At 36.5% G+C, this 23,386-nt stretch overlaps 1 long non-coding RNA gene across 2 annotated transcripts in view; it reads right to left on the bottom strand.

The window, feature by feature from the left end:
* The window catches only part of LOC109502699, a 54,490-nt gene that overhangs the window by 15,219 nt on the left and 15,885 nt on the right, over positions 1–23,386 (bottom strand). Inside the window, exons 2-4 of one of the 2 annotated variants that reach the window (XR_006583212.1) lie at positions 15,885–16,038; positions 11,391–11,600; positions 9,277–9,382 (exon numbers count right to left, since the gene is read on the bottom strand). This is a non-coding gene — a long non-coding RNA (uncharacterized LOC109502699). The remainder of the gene's footprint in view (positions 1–9,276; positions 9,383–11,390; positions 11,601–15,884; positions 16,039–23,386) is intronic. The other variant, XR_006583213.1, reaches the window with a different exon arrangement.

Consider the following 23,386-nt stretch of genomic DNA (forward strand, 5'->3'; position numbering starts at 1 on the left):
GTAGAATTGAAAGAGATGTTAAATCTCTTTCACTGCTGATCAGAGAAATGACAGAGAAATACTGTTACACATCGTGTCATTTTATGACACTTAAGATTAAGATTATAAATATTTGTTGAATGCTGAAGAGCTGGTCATTGTTCACATATTCCCAAATTTTGAGAGGGGGGAAGGATAGTTAAAATAAATTGGTAAAATTAAGTGGAAAGGAGTATCAACTTAAACTTGACCATGCTTCACATGTTGATAAGAGAACTCTTCAAACTTTACAATGTACTTCGCATAGAATTGTAGATAAGACCAGGATGTCGCACACTAGATTATTTCAATTAAAATGGGACTAATCTATAAATCTTAAACACTAATTTGAGATCTGGATATTACAGACAGGAGAGGATAAGAGGGAAATTAAAGGATGCCTCGGTGCCATTCTAAGAAAAAGTTTAAAAGTACACTTTTTTTTTGTTATCTCTTTTGCACCATTCCACTTCAAAGTATAATTTTCTTTTTGTTCTCAAAATCCTGATGTGCTCACATTGCCTTATGTCACTTCCCAACTTCTCAGTCCTATCTCATGCGACCTAAGATTACTTACCTGTCCTCCAAATTTGGAAACTACTTCTCTTTCTCTCCAAACAGCTCATCTGTATTTATATACGAGATGTAAGTTAATCTTTTTTTTTTTTTTAGTTTATTTATTTTGAGAGAGAATGTGTGTGCGTGCACACACATGTGTGGATGGGGGATGGTCAGAGAGAGAGAAAGAGAGTAAATCCCAAGGAGGCTCCACACCATCAGTGCAGAGCTCAGTCTCCTGAACCATAAGTTCATGACCTGATCAAGAGTCAGTCGCTCAACCAACTGAGCCACCCAGATGCCCCTGATATAAGTTAATCTCATTAAATTAATTTTTTCAAACTTAGCTGATGATAATAATTATCATATTAAATACTAGAAATTTTAGAAACTCTTACACCCATCCCAGACCAATTGATTGATCTGTTTGAATCAACTCATGACAGTGTATGCGTGCATGCCATGTGTATGCATTTATATACTACTGTTATATATGGTAATAATGTTGTTATATATACTACTAATATGTTAGTTATATGTTAACTGATATTATATATAATTTTGTATAACATCATTTTTAGAAAAGTATTATATATTTATATATATATATATATTTTAGAAAAGTATTATATATATATATAAAAGTATTATATATATATATATATATATATATATATATATATTTTAGAAAAGTATTATAGGGATGCCTGCGTAGTTGAGTTGGTTAAGCGTCCATTCGTGGGTTTAGGGGTTCAAACCCTGTGTCAGGCTCTGTGCTGACAGCTCAGAGCCTGGACCCTGCTTTGGATTCTGTGTCTCCCTCTCTCCACCTCCCCACCCCGACTCATGCTCTGTCTGTATCTTTAGAAAATGAATAAACATGAAAAAAGGAAAATATATATATTATAAACAGTAATATATAAAAAAAAACACTGATGAACATCTTTATAGATAAGTATTTCTTTGCATTTGTCACTTGTGCTTTAGCATAGTTTTCTATGTAGAAGCAATAAGAAAACTATGCTATTAAATGTTTTCTCAAAAAACCCTGACTGACATTGGCATCTGCCTTTCAAATTTAGGAAAGTGTATAACTTATACCAAAAAGTTGGCTCTTTGTGGGAGATTTACTGGAACACGGTCTATGCATAAAAGGCAAAGTTCTTGAAAGAGAGAGTAGAAAACAAAGCAGGACTGAAGTGTTCTGCGTTGAAGAATTAGAGGAATTCGTAGTTTGTACCCAATAGTTTGAGAAAGAGAGAGAGAGTGAGAGAGAGAGAAAAAGAGAAAGAAAGAGAGATGCTAAGGAGAAAGTAAGGACATGGGTGGAGGGAAAAGGGAAAGGGGATTTTCACCTGGAAGAGAAGAAAAGAAGAACTGACACATAGGAGAAGATCAGGTAGAAATCTCATATGGCAGCAAAGGAAGAAAGACTTTTCCATGCCAGAGTTTGTGTGTATGTACAATATATGTGTATCTTCCTGATTCTCAATAACTGTGTGATAAATTCAATGGGTTATTTTTTTTGTAAACACCTGTTGCTAAAATTTCTCAAGACTTTAAAGTTTCTTGTAAAACAGTACACTTGTTTTATAATATCCCTTTGTAGACCTTGCACAGTGTATTTAACTGATATGATATTGAGTATAGAAATACAATTTTAACTCTTATAAATTATGCTTTGTGACAATTTTCATAACTGGATGTTGTCATATATCTTGATCCTTTCTAAAATTGAAATCACTACCACATATGTTGAAATTTTTTTTTTCTTAATTAAAATTGGTCAATGCAATAACAGAAATTTTAAAGATTCTTTAGTTCACACTTCCAAATTTTCCTCTGGCTAGGAATGCTGCATTATTTACACTCCATCGAGGGTGCCTAAGTTGGCATCCTTACTTAATGCAAACTTCACTAGATATGAGAAGCTTTTCTCTTTTTCTTCTTAAACTTAGTTAATTTGAGGTGAAAAATCATATATCAATGTGGATCTGGGGAGCCTCTTAAATACTCTTTGCACGTTTATAGACCACTTGTATCTCTCCAGCTGTCTTTTATGAATTACCTGCACACAGAAAAAGTTTTACTCCTATTAGTGATGGTGTAGAAGCTTTTTCAATATTAAGGTTATCAATAACTTTTGTGTCAAATATTCGGCAATGTCTCCCTACATTATCATTGTTCTTTTAATTTAGGTATGGACATACACTCTCTTTTTTGTGTTCTTGTCATTAAAGCTACTAATATTTTTTACTTATTTTTTCACTTTCCTTGTTTATTTAAAAAGTTGTTTATCCTTCTGTATGAGACATTTTAATTTCCTAGCAATGCCTAAGGTTTCCTCCTACTGACGTTATGACTTACATTCTATTTCATTAATGTATCTTTAGTATATCTGGGACTTACTTGGAGGAAAAGTTTGATATGACAGTAATTCTAGCATTTTCCAAATTGCTAAGTCAACTGTTCCACTAATGTTTATTAGCAAAGACCCCTCTTTCTCACTGATTTTAAATGCTAATACTGGAAGGTGAACATTTGGGGAGAAACTTAGATGCTATCCAAACAGAGGACAAACCGCTGTTCTTAGAAAGTTCAGCATATGCTTTGGGGAAGTAAGGAGTTCCTCGGATAAAATGATACTTTGAAAAATTCAGGAGGGTGCGCTAAATAAATCCAAAATGCCACTTTGGCATTTCTAGAGAGCATAATGTGGTTTATCTCCTCTAAGTAATTAATGTGTTGTGTCACATTAATAGATTTTCTACTATAATATTCTTCGTGTTCCTAAAATGAACATATTTGGTCATTTTGGGTTATTTAAAATAACATGTTGCAGGAAATTAGCTAGTATTCTACGTGAGGTTTCGTACGTATTGCATTAGCAAAAATTAGCATGTAGATTTTCATTGCCCACATTTTACTAAAACAATCATGCCGTTCTATTAAAACAAATTCGAGGGGCGCCTGGATGGCTCAGTTGGTTAAGCAGCTATCTGCAGCTCAGGTCGTGCTCTCACAATTCATGAGTTCGAACCCTGCATCAGGCTCTGTGCTGACAGCTCAGAGCCAGGAGCCTGCTTCGGATTCTGTGTCTTCCTCTCTGTCCCTCACCTGCTTGTGCTCTGTCTCTCTCTGTCTCTCAAAAATAAATAAACATTAAAAAATAATAAATAAATAAATAAATAAATAAATAAAGAGATAAATAAAGAGATAAATAGATAAATAATAAATAGATAGATAAATAAAATTTGAGATTTTTTGTTTTTCTATCCTCAGTATTTGTAGCATAGAAACTAATATATTGACATTTGAAACTTATTTTTATTCCACCACCTTCTTAATATTCTCATTAACCTGCGGAGTTTCCTTTTAGAATTCTAATATTGTATAAGCATATAATTGTATTTTCATGTTTTAAGTTCACTATGCCTTAGAGCAATAAACAAACAGTGCACAAGAAGGTTAAGTTATTATGAGAGCAGTTCTCCTTACTTGGTTTATGATTTTAATGGGAGTGCCTCTATTACCTTATTATGAACATAATATTTTTAAAATAATAGATTATTTTATACACTTTAACTAGTAATACATTTTAACTAGTAATACATAGTCAGGTATTAGATTTTTTCATGTTTATTTATTTATTTTTGAGAGAGAGAGCGCGAGAGAGAATGCGCCGGGGAGGAGCAGAGAAAGAAGAGAGAGAGAGAATCCCAAACAGATGCCATACTGCCGGCGCAGAGCCCATCATGGGGCTCGAACTCCCGAACCGTGAGATCATGACCTGAGCTGAAACCAAGAGTCAGATGCTCAACCTACTGAGCCACCTAGGCGCCCCGATCATGTATTAGATGTTTTTAATTGCTGAAAGGTTATCTCAATTTATCTGTATTCTACCGCGTATATGTAAAGGCATTGAAATACATCAACATCTATTAGCGTTTCAGCGTCTCCACAGTACAGTTTAAGAGCAGCTTCTCTGAACCTACAATACCTAAATTTAAGTTCCACCTCTATCACCCGCCAAGCTGGTAGACCTTGGCCAGTTTGCTGAACTTTTTTTTTTTGTCTTAGTTTGCATACCTGCAAAATGGGATAAAAATAAACCACTTACCTCATAGGACTGTTGTGAGGTTTAAAATTCTTAATATGTGTAAAGCACTTAAAAACGCACCTGTCACATAAAATTGTGCTAAACGGGTTTGTGATCATTATGAGATGCAATGCAATGACTGATAGTATTTTCTAGTATTAACTCCTCTAATCTACCCGATCACTCTTTATATGTATGTTTCTGTCTAAATATGTGTATATACAAAGCGTACACACTTACCTTCTTATACATAGTGTGAATTATATAAGCTAATAGGTATTTTAGTATACAACATCCTCATAGTAGAAGTGTGGGTGGACAAATATTTTCTTTGTGTGTGATGTCAAGTTTTGGCATGTTTAACTACGTTCATGTTTCTTTAGTTTCTATGCTCTGGTCCAAAGGTGTAGAACAAAATTTGTATTTGTGTTCTATTACTGCCATAAGGAATGACCACAAACTTGCTGGCTTAAACAACAACATGCATTATCTTGTAGTTTTGAAAAACAGAATTCTGACATGGGTTGCACTAAATCAAGGTGTCAGCAGGACTGACATTTTTCCTGGAGAATCAAGGGAAGAACCAGTTTCCTTTACTTTTCTGGCTTCTTAAAGGCCACTTCATTCCTTGGTTTATGGTTCCCTTCCTTCATCTCCAAAGAACTTCTGTCATCACACCTCTTTCTCTGACTATAGTCAAGAAAGTTTCTCCATTTTAAGGACTCATTTGATTAGATAGGACTCACCCAGGATAATCCAGGATAGTCCTCCTATCTCAAGGTCTGCAACCTTAATCATATCTGCAAAGCCTCTTTTGCCACATAAAGTAGCAGATTCTTAGGATTAGGACATAGACATCTTAGATTATTTCTCCTTGTTCATTTCCCACTGAAACTCTCTCAATGCTTTGGAACTCATTTATTAATGCTAAGCTGATTCTCCCATTCACGCCCTCTAAAATCTTCCAAATATTTTGTGACCACCTTTGGCAGCTGTTGGCAGCTATCAAGTACAAACTCTCTCAGATCATTTTACTATGACTTATCTGTTTCAGAGACATTTCAGAGGGCTCTTTTCAGTTATTTCCTAGTTGAAGATATTAGACAGGAAAAATCATCCCAGTGCATTTTCTCACATTTTCCTTCTCCTCTGCAGTAAAATCATTTTATATCCCTAAATCATCTTCCCTCACTCAGGAATAGCAAAATACCTCACTCTTTCTTCTTTGTACTGGTTGCTTGGGCTGCCATTACAAAATGATACTGGCTGGCTGGTTTGCCCAATAGAAATTATTTCTCACAGTTCTTGATGCTGAGAAGTCCAACATGAAGGTGCTGACAAGATGCTGAGGCTTCTTTTCTTGGCTTGTAGGTGGCTGCCATATTGTTGTGTGCTCACATGACCTCTTCTTTGTGTACAAGTGGAAGGAACCATCTCTGGTGTCTGTCCCTCAGCTTATAAAGACATCAGTTCTATCAGATTAGAGCTCTACTTTCTATAATATTCCTCTGCCTTTAGAATGAGTCTAGAGACTTTAAGTTTCTCATAATATGCAACTTAGTGTTAAGATCATCCTATAATCATTTTTTGATCATGCCACTTGTTTTATTTCTTATATGAGTTCAATTTTATGCTTTTCTGGTCATCATTTATTTCATCATTCATTTAGTTGAGATTTATCTTTTGTTCCTTTTCTATTATCTGAATTACCTATTAACTCATCCATGTTTATCCTTCTTCTTTTATGAAATAAATATTTTAAGTCTGCAAATTTTCCACTGTGAATGACTTTTGCTATATTCACTAAGTATTGGTAAATAGATGTTTAATTCATTCTAGGTATTGACTAATTTCTTTTCAGACATCAGATATTTTAGGTACTTCTTTTAGATTATTTTAATCTTTTTCCAAAGTATATGTCTTAGTGTGTTTAACTAGGTGTAAAAATTATTAGATTTTTTTAAATCTCAGGGTAAGAAGAAGTGCAGAATCCTAGCAAAGACTGACAATCCTGGAGGAACAGCATAATTGGAAAAGCATAAGATCAAAATCAGGTATGGTGACTTTGAGCTATCAGCATCAGAGAAATGTGGAAATGGAAATGGAAAGTAGGCAGGTGAAACTCAAAGGAAAGTTCAGGCCAGAGATATAAGTTTGAGAATTGTTGGCATTGGGATTGGTTTACACATGGAAACACAATTCTTAAGGAAAAGATGCATAACCAGAACATAGGTAGGTCTAGGACCAAGGGCTAAAGAGCAACCCCAACATCCAGAAGTCAGGGAGTTTCAAGTGATAAAGTAGAAGCAGCTTAGTTGATAAAGTGCAGAAGCTGAGTGGTTAAGGAGCGTAGAGAAATAATTTGGTAGCTGGAGGGAGATTTTTGGTCAAATTTTTTTTGTGTTCTTTGTTTTGTAAGGAGTAGAACACCAGAGCATGTTTGAAGGCTGATTAGGGCATAATAATCATCTTGAAGAAAGAGAGTGAGTGAAGACACATGAAAGATGAAAGGAAAACAAAAAAGTAAAAACAAAAGACGGCCTTAAATAAAAAGACTGACAACACCAGATGTTGTCAAAGAAGTAAAATGACCAAAATTTTAGTTATTGTGGATGGAATATACACTGGCATAATGATATTGTTAAAAACATATATATATATATATATATATATATATACATGTATACACACACACACACACACACACACACATATATATATATCAGTTCCTTAAAACAACCATACACTCTATGAGCCAGCAATCCCGCATATAGATATTTATCCAAAAGAATCAAAAATCTATGTTCATAAAAAGAATGTCTATAGTGGCTTTATTCATAATACCCCAATTAAAGAAATTTTTTAAAAAAGTAATACCCCAAAACTTTAGAAATAACCCAAATGTCCATTAGTAGGAACATAGGTAGACAAATTGCATTGTATTCAGAGAATATAACACAACTCAGCCATAAAAAGAAAACCAGCAATGTAGGTGAATCTCAAAAGAATTCCTTAGTGAAGGCAGCCAGACACATAGCAGAACATGTTGTATGACTCCATTTTATAGGATGCTCTAAAACAGGCAAAACCAATTTTTATTATATAAAAAAAATCAGAATGGCAGTTTCTTCTGATGAGAGTGGAGGTAGGACACTGATCAGAAAGGGGGTGAGGAAATTTTCCGGGGTGATAGTGATGTCCTATATCTTGATAGGGGTCTGTGTTATACAAATGTGTGTATTTATTGAAACTCAGTAAGAATATATTCCATCGTGTGTAAAATTTAATTCAAGAGAAAAAAAAACCACAAAAATAATAGTTAACTATACGCATGCTGAAGTATTTAGGGGAAATGTAATGATGTCTGCAACTTACTTGGAAATATGTTTAAAGATTACCAGATGGGGGGCGCCTGGGTGGCTCAGTCGGTTAAGCATCCGACTTCGGCTCAGGTCGTGATCTCGCGGTCCATGAGTTCGAGCCCCGCGTCGGGCTCTGTGCTGACAGCTCAGAACCTGGAGCCTGCTTCTGATTCTGTGTGTGTCTCTCTCTCTGACCCTCTCCCCATTCATTCTCTGTCTCTCTCTGCCTCAAAAATAAATAAACGTTAAAAAATATTTTAAAAAAAAAGATTACCAGATGGATTGAAGATGGATGGTTACATGTGTGATAAAATGAGTGTAGCAAAACATCAATGGTAAATCAAGGTAGTGGCTACATGAGTGTTCTCTTTGTGTGAAAATTTTTATAACAAAATGTTGGGGAAATAGGAAGTAAGGAGAAGGTGTCTGGAGCTATGTGGTTGGATTTCCCTTTGATAGGAGAAATGCCATGGCAAGAATTTGGAGGGAAAAAGGCAGTCAAAGAAGTGTTGCTCCTGGAATAAACCAACCCTGATAGAAAGAGAAGAAATGAAGATAATTAGATCATTTCAGTATTATAAAACTCCTCAGAAATCTCAGTTTATGGAGTTACAAGAAACATCTGGACATTTTTTGTGGCCCAACTGCTCATCAGTGAGTAAGTTCGTTAAGGGCACAGTCAACATTTTTATGTTTTTCTCTATACGCTTGGCACACAGTGACCAATCATGACATTTCAATTAATCAGATGTTCCTCTTCCTCCTCTATGCTCATCTTGAATCATGCAAAAGGCCAAGAATCCCAGTCTTATGACTGCACAAAGCATCCTCTCTTCCATGTCTGTAAGTTCATTTAAAATCTCTTCTTCACCATTTTACCTAGGGATCTTTTTTGCTCTCTCAATACACTGGAGTCAACGGCATCTCCACTGCATTTTTGCAACTCTGACAGCTGATGTAAGCTGGCAGAAGACGAAAGATATTTAAAGTGTGGCAGAAGGGCTGAGTTCACGCACAACAGTGACTCTCCCCTCTGATACACTCTTGCTCGCTCTGAACCGTGCCGGGTTAAACAAGCCCAGTCTCTCTCTAGCACCTCATCCAGGACTTGAATTTTCTTTAGAGGGGCATGCCCTCACTCATTTGTTTGTATGTTTATATTTTCTGCGGCAGGCAAGAATAAAAGACAACTGAAAGGTGCAGGTCATCTCTAATGGAAAAACGCCGGAGTGGACTGACCTGAAATGTGCCGCTAGGCACACCAGGGACACCTCAGCGTCTTTTGTGGGAAAGGAAAGCAGCATGCAGATTTCCCTAAACTCAGCATGCCATGTAGAGACCGGACCTGAAATTAAAAGCAAACAATTCTTTTAGTTTTTTTTTTTTTTCTTTTACCGACAGAAAGATTCTGTAAAATTCTACCACCCACTATGGGGGGTGGGGGAGGATAAAAGCAAAATGATTTTAAAAAGTAGCATGTACATTCAAAATTTAAATTTCTTGCCAGTTCAGCAATGTAAGATGTCATGGGTAACACAGGGAATACTTATTTAAATTTTTCATATACTCTCAGAATGAATCAAGATTAAAACGAGGAGGTGCACATAATGGGGAAAAAGGAGCAAAATCTCAGACTTCCTTCCAGGTGAAAGATTAGCCTTTTAGGACCTTCTTAAATAGCAACTGCTATCTGCTTGCTTTAAGAGCAAGCTTGTCAAACATAGTTTTTCTAGACATTTCTACTCCGTTAGATAACTAGCATACACTGTTTAAAAAACAACTGCTGCCTTTAGTCCTTATCAATAATAACAACAATAATAATAAAACACTTTACAACAGCAAATACATTTGATCTAAGAAGCTGATCAGACACAAATCGATGTATAAACTCTGGTTTAAACAGCCTGACACACACATCTTAAAATGTGTTTGGATTTTTCAGCGTACCTCGTAATAGAGAATTTTGGTTTTATTTTTGGAATGGTTAGTGCTACGTACAAAGTAGGTCGGTGCGTACTTTAATTATCAAAATACACCAAAAACCCCCAAACTTGAGAAAATGTCTTTATTTCACATTGTAACTTTGTCTTCCACACTCCAGTTGGTACTGGTATTAGACACAGTGACATATAACAGAGAAGGGACATAACATAGACAAAGCAAACAAAAATTGAACAAAACACAGGAAGATGACATTTATAATGCCGCTGACAAAGGCAGTCACTTCACTTTAAATAATGTGGCAGGCTGCAAAACTATAGTAATTACTAGAATTTCATTTTCATTAACTAATAAACCAAGGAAAACAATTTAAGTATCTGAATGTCATTTTTCAAATGAAAATAAACTGTAAACATTTGAATAACATCACAGCAGGGATAATATACCTAAGGAAATCTATTGAAATATGCGAGTGGATTCATCCTCTTCTATCACATTAAAACCGCAATTGACTGTAAACCTCCTACCACTCTCCACTGAGACTTTAATTGTAAAGATTCCTGTTACATATCATATTAGAATTTAGTTAAAATTGTAGAACACATTATTTCCAATCAGACAGCCAACCATCACTCACAAAGATTTTTAAAAAGGTGATTAATAATTCATCTCAGATAAGGAAAAGATCTATATTTATACCATCTTCTCAGCCACCATAAACTACCTGACAATTGTTCAGTAATGATGCCCAGTAAATTCTTTAAAATGGTAATTTGTCATTCTGTCACTTCATTTGTGACCTAAAATTCCTCACTTGAGGCATCATCAAATAAATTAATCACTTTCCAGGATCCATTTCTCTGTTCTGCACGTTATTATGCCCGGGCTCTCTTGTGTTTCTCTTCATTTACATATATTTAATGGCTGAGCCGTGGTTCACGATGGCACATAACGCACACATCTCATTACAGGTGAAATATTCTAACTGCCACTATCACTGGGAAAGAAAATAACTCTCCCAATTTAATTTTCCTGATGTAACAAAACCATGATTCTTCACTATGAAATGTTGGTGCCATCCATCAGTCACAATCAATAAAATCATCATAGAAGTACGCCTTCTTCAGCATCTTTCCTTCATACTGGTATTATTTGAGGAAGGTAATTAAACTCATAATATGTAATGAATGTAAATGAAGTAAAAATCCTCACGTTAGCTCTCTAACTATGCTTATTTTACAGCTTTGATTTAAAATATTTCCCTCGCAACTTACACATATATGAGGCCTGAATAGAGAGAGCCACGCTGCAGAGATATTCATCAACCAATAAAACTAATGTTTAAAAGAGCGTTTTTGATATGCAAGTGCCAGGTATTAATTACTACGTCACATTTTTCGCTGAAAAGATACCTTCTCTTAGAGTTTACGTATTTTCAGTCTTTCTTCCAACGCAGCTCATAGTTTCTGGGTAGGCACGCTCACGTGACAAATTAAGCGATTTCATTTTAGCAACCGGGTCTGCTTCATTGCTACCTTTTCAGGGCCGCGGGTCCTGCCTGTTCTCCCGTAAGAAATTGTCTCGTGGAACTTGGCAATTTTGCCGTTTCTGCCTGAAGAAGCCTGAGAAAATATAGATCAAAGAAGCAGGACGTTTCACAAACAGTGGTTTGGGAATTAGCACTTCCGAACTATTTCCACCCACTGTAAATATTCATCTCAAATTGCTATTGTATTATTTTTGTAAAGGTCAATAGGGAGTGTTTTAAAGTAAACTAGTGTCACATAAACATTGCCCATGTCTCTAAGTATGCTACAACTTAATTTAACATTCATTAACTGGTTCTCCTCACATACTTAGGAACATGAGTTTCAGGGGAATGGTGCCTTACAGAAGTCCATTTGGAGTGAGGATTCCCTTCATTATGAATTCATCATCGAAGAATGGCGACTTTCTTTATCTTGGAAGTGGTCCCTGTTTGCTTGTTTAAAATAATGCTTGAGAGAGTGTCTAAAATAAGAAGTGAAATATTAACTCTACCTCTCTGAAACAAAGGAGAAAGTAGGTGAATATCACTGCTCCACAGATGAATGACCTAACTACGATATTGACAAACCATCTACACTGTACTACTTTCCTTCCTCATTAATTATCATATAGTTATTTTTAATGGGCACTTATTTAAGAAAAAAAAAAGACTGTGTGTGCAGTTTTGCATATGTTTTTATTAACACGGCAGCAGTCTGTGAACCTAAAGCCAAACCTCCATCACACAAACCCCCATAGACTTGGCTGGAAATAGTGGCTAACCACTTGCTGAAGGTCCCTGGGGTCGGCCTGAGGTGCCTCTGAATTTTGAGAGTATCATCGGCTCAGAGTGAAGCAAGAGTTTCGATGGGCGTTCCAGCATGAGGCTGGACTGCAGCCCCAGCTGATGTTTGGGGATGGGGTATAGCTGGTTGAATCTTCAAATAGACACCAAAGTGACTTGGGATGCTAATGGGGGATGATGGCGGTGAGAAATAGAAAATGAACTTCTGTCATAATTAAACAAAACAGATGCAAGTCTCATAGAAAATGAGATCGGGATGCAGTGATGGATGCGAATGGTTAAGCTTTAAAGTTATTTAAAAAATCTCATGAAAACTGTAGTCAAGTGGCACTGAGTATGTGTATTAACACAAAAGGAGTTAAGCAAATAGTTTAAACTATTTTGGACAATAAGAAAGAGAGATAGAGGAAAAAATGTTTATGATGCATAAATGAGTTCTATGCATTTCAGCAAATTCGATAATCTAATATTCAGTGAGCAGAAGTAGATTTTAAGGACAGATGAGAGTAGCCAGTAAAGAAAATAGGTATAAAGGTAAGGTTCATGTCATGAACAAAGAGGAAAGAAGAAAGAGCTTTCCAAATACAAACGCATATATTAATTATGTTAAATGTACCAAGGAAACGTGATTGCCCACATTGTGGAAGAGTGCACTTAACAAGACCAAACATTTAATGGGGGTGGGAGGAATTTCCTTATTACTTAAACAATAATCTCTTCACTCCCCCAGTCATATATTTTTTTTTTCCAACGTTTATTTATTTTGGGGACAAAGAGAGACAGAGCATGAACGGGGGAGGGGCAGAGAGAGAGGGAGACACAGAACCGGAAGCAGGCTCCAGGCTCTGAGCCATCAGCCCAGAGCCTGACGCGGGGCTCGAACTCACGGACCGCGAGATCGTGACCTGGCTGAAGTCGGCGGCTTAACCGACTGCGCCACCCAGGCGCCCCACCCCCCGGTCATATTTACAATTCTACTAATAAAAGCTACCCAAAGTGAGATCCCTGGATATTCCATTCATAGAGATTTGGCTGTTAACATATGTCCCCTAGTAATAGCACTAGAAAACATTGTTGCTACAATTAGTTGCCTCAAATATTGTTTTCTAAGACTGTAGAAAATTTTAAAGCGTTGTTAAACTCAAAGCCATAGTTGCTAAAATTAATGCTGTATGGGAATGTTCAATTAAATAGACATTTCCATGGGGGAAATCTTAATAAACTTAAGATAGTAAGCTTAGGTCACATATCCTTTTATGCCCAAAAGCCAATGTTTTTATAGGCTACTTAAATAACCAGTTTTGCTGATAGGACTTACTACTGAAAATTTGAATTACCCCAGAACACAAAGTAAACATTGTATTGAGTTTGATACACTAGTTAGCTAGGTAACTTTGCATAAGTTACATTTTCTCTCCAGAGTCTCTGCCTAATAATGATCTATAGTATGGGAATTAAAAACAAACTAACGTATGATTCACAAGATGGCTACCCAAATCAATAAGCAAATAGGCGAAAGTGAGTTATAAAGCTTTAAATATGAGGCTAATTACATTTCTTTTTCTTTTGTGTTGTATTAGTTTGCTAAAGCTGTAGTAAAAAATATCACAGAGTATGTGGCTCAAAAAATAGAAATGTATCTCTCACAGTTCTGGAGCCTAGAAGTCCAAGATCAAGGTATCAACAGGTTTTGTTTGTCTTGAGGCCTCTCTCCTTCACTTGCAGTTGACCACTTTTTTACTGTGTCCTCACACGGTCTTTCCACTATGCATGTGCATTCCTAGAGTCTCTTCCTCTTCTTATAAGGACACCAGTCATTGGATTAGGGGCCTACCCTTAGGACCATATTTAATCTCAATTACATACTTAAACGCCTGTCTTGTATAGTCACATTGGGAGTTAGAAGTGTAAAATAAATTTTGAAGACACAACTGAATCCATAAAAATCATATTGATAATAAAATAAATTCATATACATACCATCAAAAATTGAAAGGAAGTTTTCTTAAGATGACTGTGTTAGAAACCAGGTCTCCCTCTTCTCTGGGAAGATTGCATGCCCTATCTTTTTGCAGAAAGGTAGAGACTCGTGACTAGTTTTGGCCTTTGTGCTGTAGCTATAGGTGATAATTTTAACTATTGGTTTGAGACCCTCCATCATTGTGCCCCTTGCCATGGTGGTCATGATCTTGAGTTCAGTTGTAATTGTCACAAGATTGAGGCAGCCTGGGTGACTGTATCTCCACACGGAGGAAAACTTCCCTGTATATTTACTCATAACTGCAGTAAATTTGGGGGCACCTGGGTGGCTCAGTCAGTTAACTATCAGACTTCAGTTCAGGTCATGATCTCATGGTTTGTGAGTTCAAGTTCTGCATCAGGCTCTCTGCTGTCAGCACAGAGCCTACTTTGGATCCTCTGTCCTCATCTCTCTCCTCCCCATCCCTGCTTTAGTGCTCTCTCTGGCTCTCTCAAAATACATAGATAAACTTAAAAAAAAATACTGTAGCAAATTTTGAATGCATAGGAAATTAACCCTTAATTTTGTTAAACCACTGTGGCATGCACAGCCTAAAGTGACTCCTGATGAGTCACACCCATGCATAATCCCTCGAGTGCAAGAATAATTTATTTTGTTTCTTACTAATAGGATACGCAAAGGTGAGGGGACAGTCAACCCCTTGATTAGGTTCTGCTATCTGGCAAAGGTGAGGGGACGGCATACCCTTGACTATGTTACACTGTAAATGACTCTGCCTTAACAGACTACAGGGGAGGGACTCTTTCTGGCCTTGAGTATGAAAGCTGCTTTGGTATGAATGGCCCAAAAAACAATACTTTGGTGAGAAACTGTGCGAGGCCTCTAGGCCCTCAACATAGCCCCTAACCAACTCAGAGGAGAACAGCTCTGCCTACAGTGTTAACAATCCTAGGAACTGAATTCTGCTAACAACCACATGAACTTAGAAGAGGAGCTCAACCTCTAAAACGGAATGCAGCCTGACCAACCTCTTGTTTGAAGCAAAAGACTCTGGTAGAGTGTTGATTTATTAAAACTTTTGCTTTATTAAGAGATCTCTATTTGCACTGTGAGATAATGTATGCTGTTTTGAGCCACTGAATGGTAGTAAATGGTAGCCAACAGTAGAAATCTGACATGGCCACTGAGACCTTTAAGATTGTCAGTCCCAACTGGTAGTGGAACCACTGGTAAAGTGGAAGCAATAAGGGCTGGTTACCTGAGAAATTAGTTGGATAACTGACTGAACAATCATAACTCAGTAAGAGTCCAGAAGAATGGGCTGACAACGTTCGGAAGGGAAGTATGTTACTCTGTTAATCTCTCACTTACATTTTTGTCCATTGGGTGATGTAAAGAAAGCATATCTTTTGAATTTCAAGATGGCACAAAGTTTAGAGGGTTATCAAAAGCACTAGAATTCAGAAATAGGATCTTGGGAAATCTACAAAGGATAAATCGAGCAAGTATTAATTAAAATGAAATTAAAGGTAGGGTCTTTGTTACCAAGTCCAGCCCTGACCTTTGGTAACTGCAGCTACTTGACTTGCATACCATGATATCAACTGTTGCTCCTTCCACCAAATGTGAGAGGAGCATGAGCTGAAGCACACATCTTTCATTCTGAAAATATTTGGCCACGCTTAACCTGGTGTCATCTTCCTCAGCATCAGCATCAGAAAACACAACTTAAGAACTGTCGTGACTTCTGTAGAGAAAAGATAACAGGCACAATCCTTACATATAGAAAATCCCACACCTAAGAAACTTATATGCACTCTAAAAACAGGACATAGATTTGAAATAGTTAAATACACGATCCCAAGACATTCAAGGAATGGAATCCTCTAATGCTTAGAAAAGGTTTGACTAAGGAATTGCAGAATGGAACCTAAAATGTGCCAAACTCAAAAGAAAATTACGTAATAAAAGCCTTTGTTTGTTTACGTGTGGGGTTGACCCCTAAATAAAACAACTGAGACAGCTCTAGTTCCTTCTAAATGGCAGCACCCCAATACAAATGATAAAGTAAAATGTTCTCTCTACAGTTTGTAGAACTGTAGAACATCAATAAATACATTTAGTAAGTAATATCTGTCCTGTACATCTTGTCATTGAAGTTCATGAAAGAGCTTCTGGAAGTTCCTTGTATATAAATTAAGTAATTGGGAATAGTTTCTACTGTTCAGTAGAATATAAACACAGACCTGATTGAAAGCATGGTATGGTCTCATTTAGTCTTGATTCTACCAGATAGATAGATAGATAGATAATGGATAGATAGGTGATAGATAGATAGATAGATAATAGATTTTTTTTTTACTGAAGGATTTTTAACACCTTATGGCAAAATACTAAAATGGCATCTTTTCCCCCCTCCTTTGACATTTGACTGCTATAGGTGCATTGAGTTTTAAACCAAGCATTCTGTTATCATTATAGAAACAAACCAAAGGGAGAAGTTGTCCACTGTGAATAATGCTGTTGCAGTTGAGATGGGCGGTGGGTATGTGGATTTCAGCATTTTCAGTGGAGCGGTGTCCAGTAAATATATGAGCCCTGTACCACCTCTGTATATTTTTCACAAAACAAGACAAAATGAAACTGACAAGTGCAACTAACTCATTCCAAAGTTTCTCCCCTTTTAGTTGTCTCAATCGTGGGGAAGCATGCCTAAATCCTGAAACACATTTTCTCTGTTTTTCCTATTACGCAATGTAGTGAGACTGTTCTTTTTCTTCCTTTAATTGTTGGCATTACCATTTGTTGTTTGGCTTTGTGTGGTACTTAGTTTCAATGACAACAATTAGTAGTAGATGGGCTTTTGCTCCTCAATGCTGGGAATTGGATTTTTTTTTTTTTTTTTTTACAGGCACATCCTGTTTTCAGTAATTGGATGTACCACCAAGGAGTAAAACAAAAGATGAAACATCCTTCAAAGGAAGACAAACGGAATTAATATTCCAATTAGGTAATTACAATCTACCAGCCTAAAAAAACTCCAGTCCTTTCCTTTTTAATCGCAGATTATTGTGCAACATAGCTCTATTATACTTAAAGCCTACTTTCTTACACCATACACAAGAATGCTTTTTAAGTTTGAGTTAAAATAATGTCTTCTAATGTTTAGAGAGGCTAGTTCTGACTTCCTTGGAATTTTCCGGCAAAAGATGGCAAATGAACCAATTTCTCGCAATGTTCTTGGTACCTTCACCTAATTTAAGGATCAAATAATATGAATCATTCACATGACACATTGTAACATGTTAGATTTCTTTCACTGAAAACAATTGTGCAGGTAATATTAAGAGAATGGGCTCAGGAGTCAGACTGCCTTGGTTCAAATCCTGATAATGTTATTTGTCAGCTGCATGGCCCTGGGAAATTTCCTTAAACTTAGTATCTCAGGTTTTCTCTAATATACAATTGTAATAATTCCCACCTTATTGTATATAATAATAATAGTTAATACTTGTGAGCATTTAATATGCACCAAGCCCGTTTCTAAATAGTTTACATATATTGAGTCTACACATGTATAAACCACCTGGAATAGTTTCTGGTAAAATCTGAACACTCAATAAATGCTAGAAATAGTAATGACTATTATTAGGATTAGTCACAGTCATAGTACTAGAAACAGATGTGGTAGAGTTCTTATCTATTTTTTTGAACCTCATGTTTGTTATAGATTTCAAATCAAGCTCCATACCAGAAGGACATTCCAAAACTCCTGCTTAGTACTAGTAAGAGTTGAGATACTATGTCACGAGTATCTATAAATGGTGGTGAAAACTTTCCATTCAATCCTTTATATTAAAAAACTGTCTTTGAAAAACAATATGTACTGGTACAAAATAAGTTTCACCTAGATAAGTCCAAACTAACAATATGGAAAAACAAACAAGCAAAACAGGGAGTTCCCTACACTAATACAAGTTCCCTACACTAACAGAGACTCATGGGAATACTGAACAAGTGCTAACAACTTCCATTTTCTCTATTAAAAATGCTGAACATTAAAAAAAAAATTAACAGGAGGGGGGTTCTGGGTGGCTCAGTCACCTAAGCAATGGACTTTGGCTCACGTCATGATCTCACAGTTGATGGGTTCCAGCTCTGCGTCGGGCTCTGTGCTGACAGCTCGGAGCCTGGAGCCTGCTTCAGATTCTGTGTCTCCCTCTCTCTCTGCCCCCTCCCCTGCTCATGATTTGTCTCTCTCTGTCTCTCAAAAATAAACATTAAAAAAATTTTAAATACTGTTTTTATGGTGAAGCGTGGTGCTTTTTGTAGGAGTAAAAAACAAAAAGTTCGAGTTCTCCTTTCTCTTATGTACACCACAATTCCTCTGTGTTTGGCCCCCAAATGCCCCACACCTCTCAAGTGGAGATAAAGTGAGAAGAACATCTTGCATGCAGACACCCTTACGTATGCTTACCTGCCCTCTTGTGCTCACACGCATGCTCTCCCCCATGACCTCATTCTTGAGAGAGAGAAAATGTAAAGCAATAAAGTTATGATTCCAAACACCAACCTCAATTTGAAACTGTTGAAGGATGTTAGTAATTACAAATAGCCATGTATTTTAAAGATAATGTCAACATTTTGTTGTTCTTGGGTATTTTAAAGTGTCGAGTAAGAACACACGCCGTGGTAAAAATTAAATCAAGCAGCCAAGTGTAGTATAAAGTAAAAAGGCCACGTCCCCATTCCACTCCTCTAAAGAAATCATTGTTCATAGATTGCTTTATGTTCTTGCAGGTTTCTATGATTTGTTTTTTAAGCTTTATAACATATTAGGACTATCCTTTCATGACAGTATTGATAGATTTCTTTTACTAAATATTGGAATGCTCCTCACCCATTGGGACACAAGACAAAATCTGGAGTATACGTTAGATGAGGTGATCAAGGAAGCAGTGGAAGCTATGTGAACAGACTCTTGAATAAATGTGCTGGTATGCCATACCAGGGAATGGAGTTATCCTTACGACATGTAGGCTTTGTTCCCTGTCGCTACTATTTCAAGAAACTAAATGGACTTTTGCCAGGTAAAGGCTGTGTAATTCTTCGAGTGCTTTGGTTATAAAGAGTTCTAAAAGTGCAACAGATGCACATTTAAAATGCTAATAAAGGGGCGCCTGGGTGGCTCAGTCGGTTAAGCGTCAGACTTCAGCTCAGGTCACGATCTAGCGGTCTGTGAGTTCAAGCCCCGCGACGGCTCAAGAGCCTGGAGCCTGCTTCCGATTCTGTGTCTCCCTCTCTCTCTGCCCCTCCCCCGTTCATGCTGTGTCTCTCTCTGTCTCAAAAATAAATAAATGTTAAAAAAAATTTTTTTTAAATAAAAAAAAATGCTAATAAATATTTCCAAATTGTCTTCCAATGTGGTTTGCCATGCTTTGACACAAAGACTGTGTTTCTATCCTCCCAAACAACCTATCAACCCTGCAGACATTTAAAACATGTTTTAAATGTTTCTTAATCTTACTGGGAAAAACTGGTATTTCTACTTCCGTTTCCTCAGGTACTGGTGGGTTTGCAAACTTTATGTATTTTTGCATTTTCTTATCATTACTTTTTCATTTAACTATGTTTTTGCATATGTAGTAGTGGTGTTTTCCCAAGGGATATGCAAGAGCGCTTTGTGTAATAAATTAGATAGAGGTTGAAAGTAATTTCCCCCAGTTTTAATAGCTTTTTAAAAAATGTTTTATTTATATTTGAGAGAGAGAGCAGGAAAGGGGCAGAGAGGGGGAGACAGGGAATCCAAAGCAGGTTCAAAGCTTTCAGTGCAGAGTCCGACATGGGGCTTGAGCCCATGAACCATGAGATCATGACCTGAGCCAAAATCAAGAGTCAGATGCTTAACCCACTGAGCCACTCAGGCAGCCCCAAAGTAATTTACCTAGTTTAATGTTGGTCTTCCATTTCAACTTTGCTTATTTTGCTTATTAATTTTTTGAAGATTTATAGTTAAAAATTATTTTCCTTATCTATTTATCATTAGGTACCTACACTGTGCCAGACTGTGTTCTAGGAGCCAGAAATATAAAAGGATTAGAAATGTTTACAATCTGTTGAAACGTGATACACAAACATTGTATAAATGTGTTGTACAAAGGATAAGCAGGAGATAGAATCAAAAAGTGTTGGGGGATATGGGTCTGCTCATTTACATAAAGGAGTTGAGGAAGGCCTCTCTGAGAGGGTGACATTTAATCAGACACCAGAAGGAAGTGCAGGATAGGTCTCCAATCAGAGAAACAGCGAGTGAGGTCGAATAGTGCTGAATGTGTGTGAAGAATGGCAGAGGCCAAAGGCTTAGTAGATGATCAAAGGGAGAGAGAAACAAATGAGGTGAGAGAGGAGGCAGGTATAAAACCAGGTAGAATATCATAGGCGATGATGTGAAAAGCCATTGGGAGATTTTGAACACTGTGTCTGATTTAATGTTAAAGAATCATTCTACCTGCACTACAGAGAAAAGATTATAGAGGTTGAGAAAAAAGGCTGAAACAGAATATTTGTGAGAATATTGCAAGAGATCAAGTAAGAGATAAAGCTTCAGGGCATTTTACTATTTATGAATTACTTTCTTGAAGAGCAAAAAGACAAAATTTACATATAGTTTCTTCTTAAAGTGAAGTTAAAATTTTTGTATGTTAATTAGCTATTTTATCACATGCAATCTATCTTATTTTTATTTATTTTTGGATTGAGATCTAATTGACATAAAACATGGTGTGAGTTTAAGGAGTAAAACATGTTGATTTGATACATTTACATATTGCAATATGATGACTGATGTAGCATTCTACAGGTCACACAATTATCGTTTCTTTTTTGTGGTGACAACATTGAAGACTGAGTCTCTTTTCAACTTTAAGCATATAATACAATATTGTTGACTATAATCACTGCACTGTGCGTTAGATCTTGAGAACTTATTCTTCTAATTGCAAATTTATACTCTGGTACATCTCCACAGTTACCCCACCCACCCCTCATGCCTCTACTCCCTGGTAACCACCATTCGATTATAAGTTTCTATGACATTAGCTTTTATAGTCCCACATTTAAGTGATAACATACAGTATTTGTCTGTGTTTAATTTGTCTCGCTTAGCATAATCTCCTCAAAGTCCATCCATGTTATCACAAAGGGCAAGATTCTTTCTTTCTTATGGCTAAATAATATTTCATGACATATTCTTTATGCATTCACCCATTGACAGACACTTGGATTGTTTCCATACTATGCCTATTGTGAAAAATGCTACAAGAAACATGAGAGTGCAGATACCTCTTCTGCAGACTTTTTTTTTTTTTAAGAGAAAGAGAGCATTGTGAGTGGGGAACAGGGGCAGAGAGAGAGAGAGAGAGAGAGAGAGAGAGAGAGAGAGAGAATCTTAAGCAGGCTCCAGACTCAGCGCAGAGCCCAACATGGAGCTTGATCCCATGACCCTGGGATCATGACCTGAGCTGAAATAACGAGTCAGACGCTCAACAAACTGGGCCACCCAAGAACGCCCAGCCATCTTTTTGATATCTTGTTTTCTTCCATTTTTAAGTTTATTTATTTATTTTGAGAGGGGGAAGGGGCAGAGAGAGAGGAAGAGAGAGAGAATCCAAAGCAGGTTCCACACTGACAGTGCACACTGACACTGATGCGGGACTTGAACTCACAAACCACAAGATCATGACCTCAGTCGAAATCAAGAGTCAGACGGTTAATCTACTTAGCCACTCAGGCACTCCTTGGTATCCTGTTTTCATTATACCCAGAAGTGAGATCTCTGGATTATATTGTTCTATTTTTAATTTTTTGAGGAGTGTCCATAGAGTTTTTCATAATAGCTGAACCCATTTACATTCCCACCAATAGTGCACAAGGGTTCCCTTTTTTCCACAATCTCACCAACATTTTGTCTTCTTGATGATAGCTATTTTGACAGGCATGAGGTGATATCTTATTGTGTTTTTGATTTGCATTTCCTTGGTGATTAGTAATATTAAACATCTTTTCATGTACCTGTTGGCCATTTGGATGTCTTCTTCAGAAAAATGTCCATTTGGTTCCTTTGCCATTTTTAACTGGATTATTTGGCGGTTTTTAGTTATTGAGTTGTATGAGCTCTTTATGTGTTTTGAATATTAATCTCTTATCCAATATGATTGGCAAATATGTTCTTCTACTCTGTAAGAATGATTAATTTTGTTATAATGTCCATATTATACAAAACCATCTATAGATTCAATGCAATCCCTATCAAAATTCCAGTCGCATTTTTCACAGAAATAGAAAATGCAATCTTAACATTTGTATGGAACCACAAAAGACTCCAAATAGCTATAGCAGTCCTGAGAAATAAGAATGAGGAATCACATTTCCTGATTTAAAGCTATACTACAAAGCTATACAGTTAAAACAGTATGATACTGGCATAAAAATAGACCTACCTATGGAACAGAAATAAACCCCCACATAAAAAGTCACTGGTGCTTGACAAGAGAGACAAGAACATCCAATGGGGAAAGGATAATGTCCTCAACAAATGGTGATGGGAAAAGTGGATAACTACATGCATAAAAATGAAATTGAACCCTTATCTTGCACACTCACAAAAATTAACTCAAAATGGATTAAAGATTCAAACATAAAACCTGATTCCATAAAACTCCTATAAGAAAACATAGGAATGAACTTCCTTGACATTGGTCTTGACAATGGGTTTTTGGATACAACACCAAAAACACAAGAAATAAAAGCAAAAATCAACAAGGAAAACTATGTCAAGCTAAAAATTTGCACAGCAAAACAAATAATGAAATGTGTAATTTATTTTAGAGTAAAGGCTAAAATAGGGTTTCTGCTTTTTTCCTGACATTGGCCTATATTTTTTCAAGGACTATTTGGGTTGAATGTTTTGATTTTTTTTTTTTTTACTTTTTTTTTATGTTTATTTATTTTTTTTTTTTTGAGAGAAAGACAGAGACAGAGTATGAGTAGGGAGGGGCAGAGAGAGGGAGACACAGAATCTGAAGCAGGCTCCAGGA

This window comes from Felis catus, chromosome C1 (assembly GCF_018350175.1).
Source record: "Felis catus isolate Fca126 chromosome C1, F.catus_Fca126_mat1.0, whole genome shotgun sequence".
Classification (NCBI taxonomy): domain Eukaryota; kingdom Metazoa; phylum Chordata; class Mammalia; order Carnivora; family Felidae; genus Felis; species Felis catus.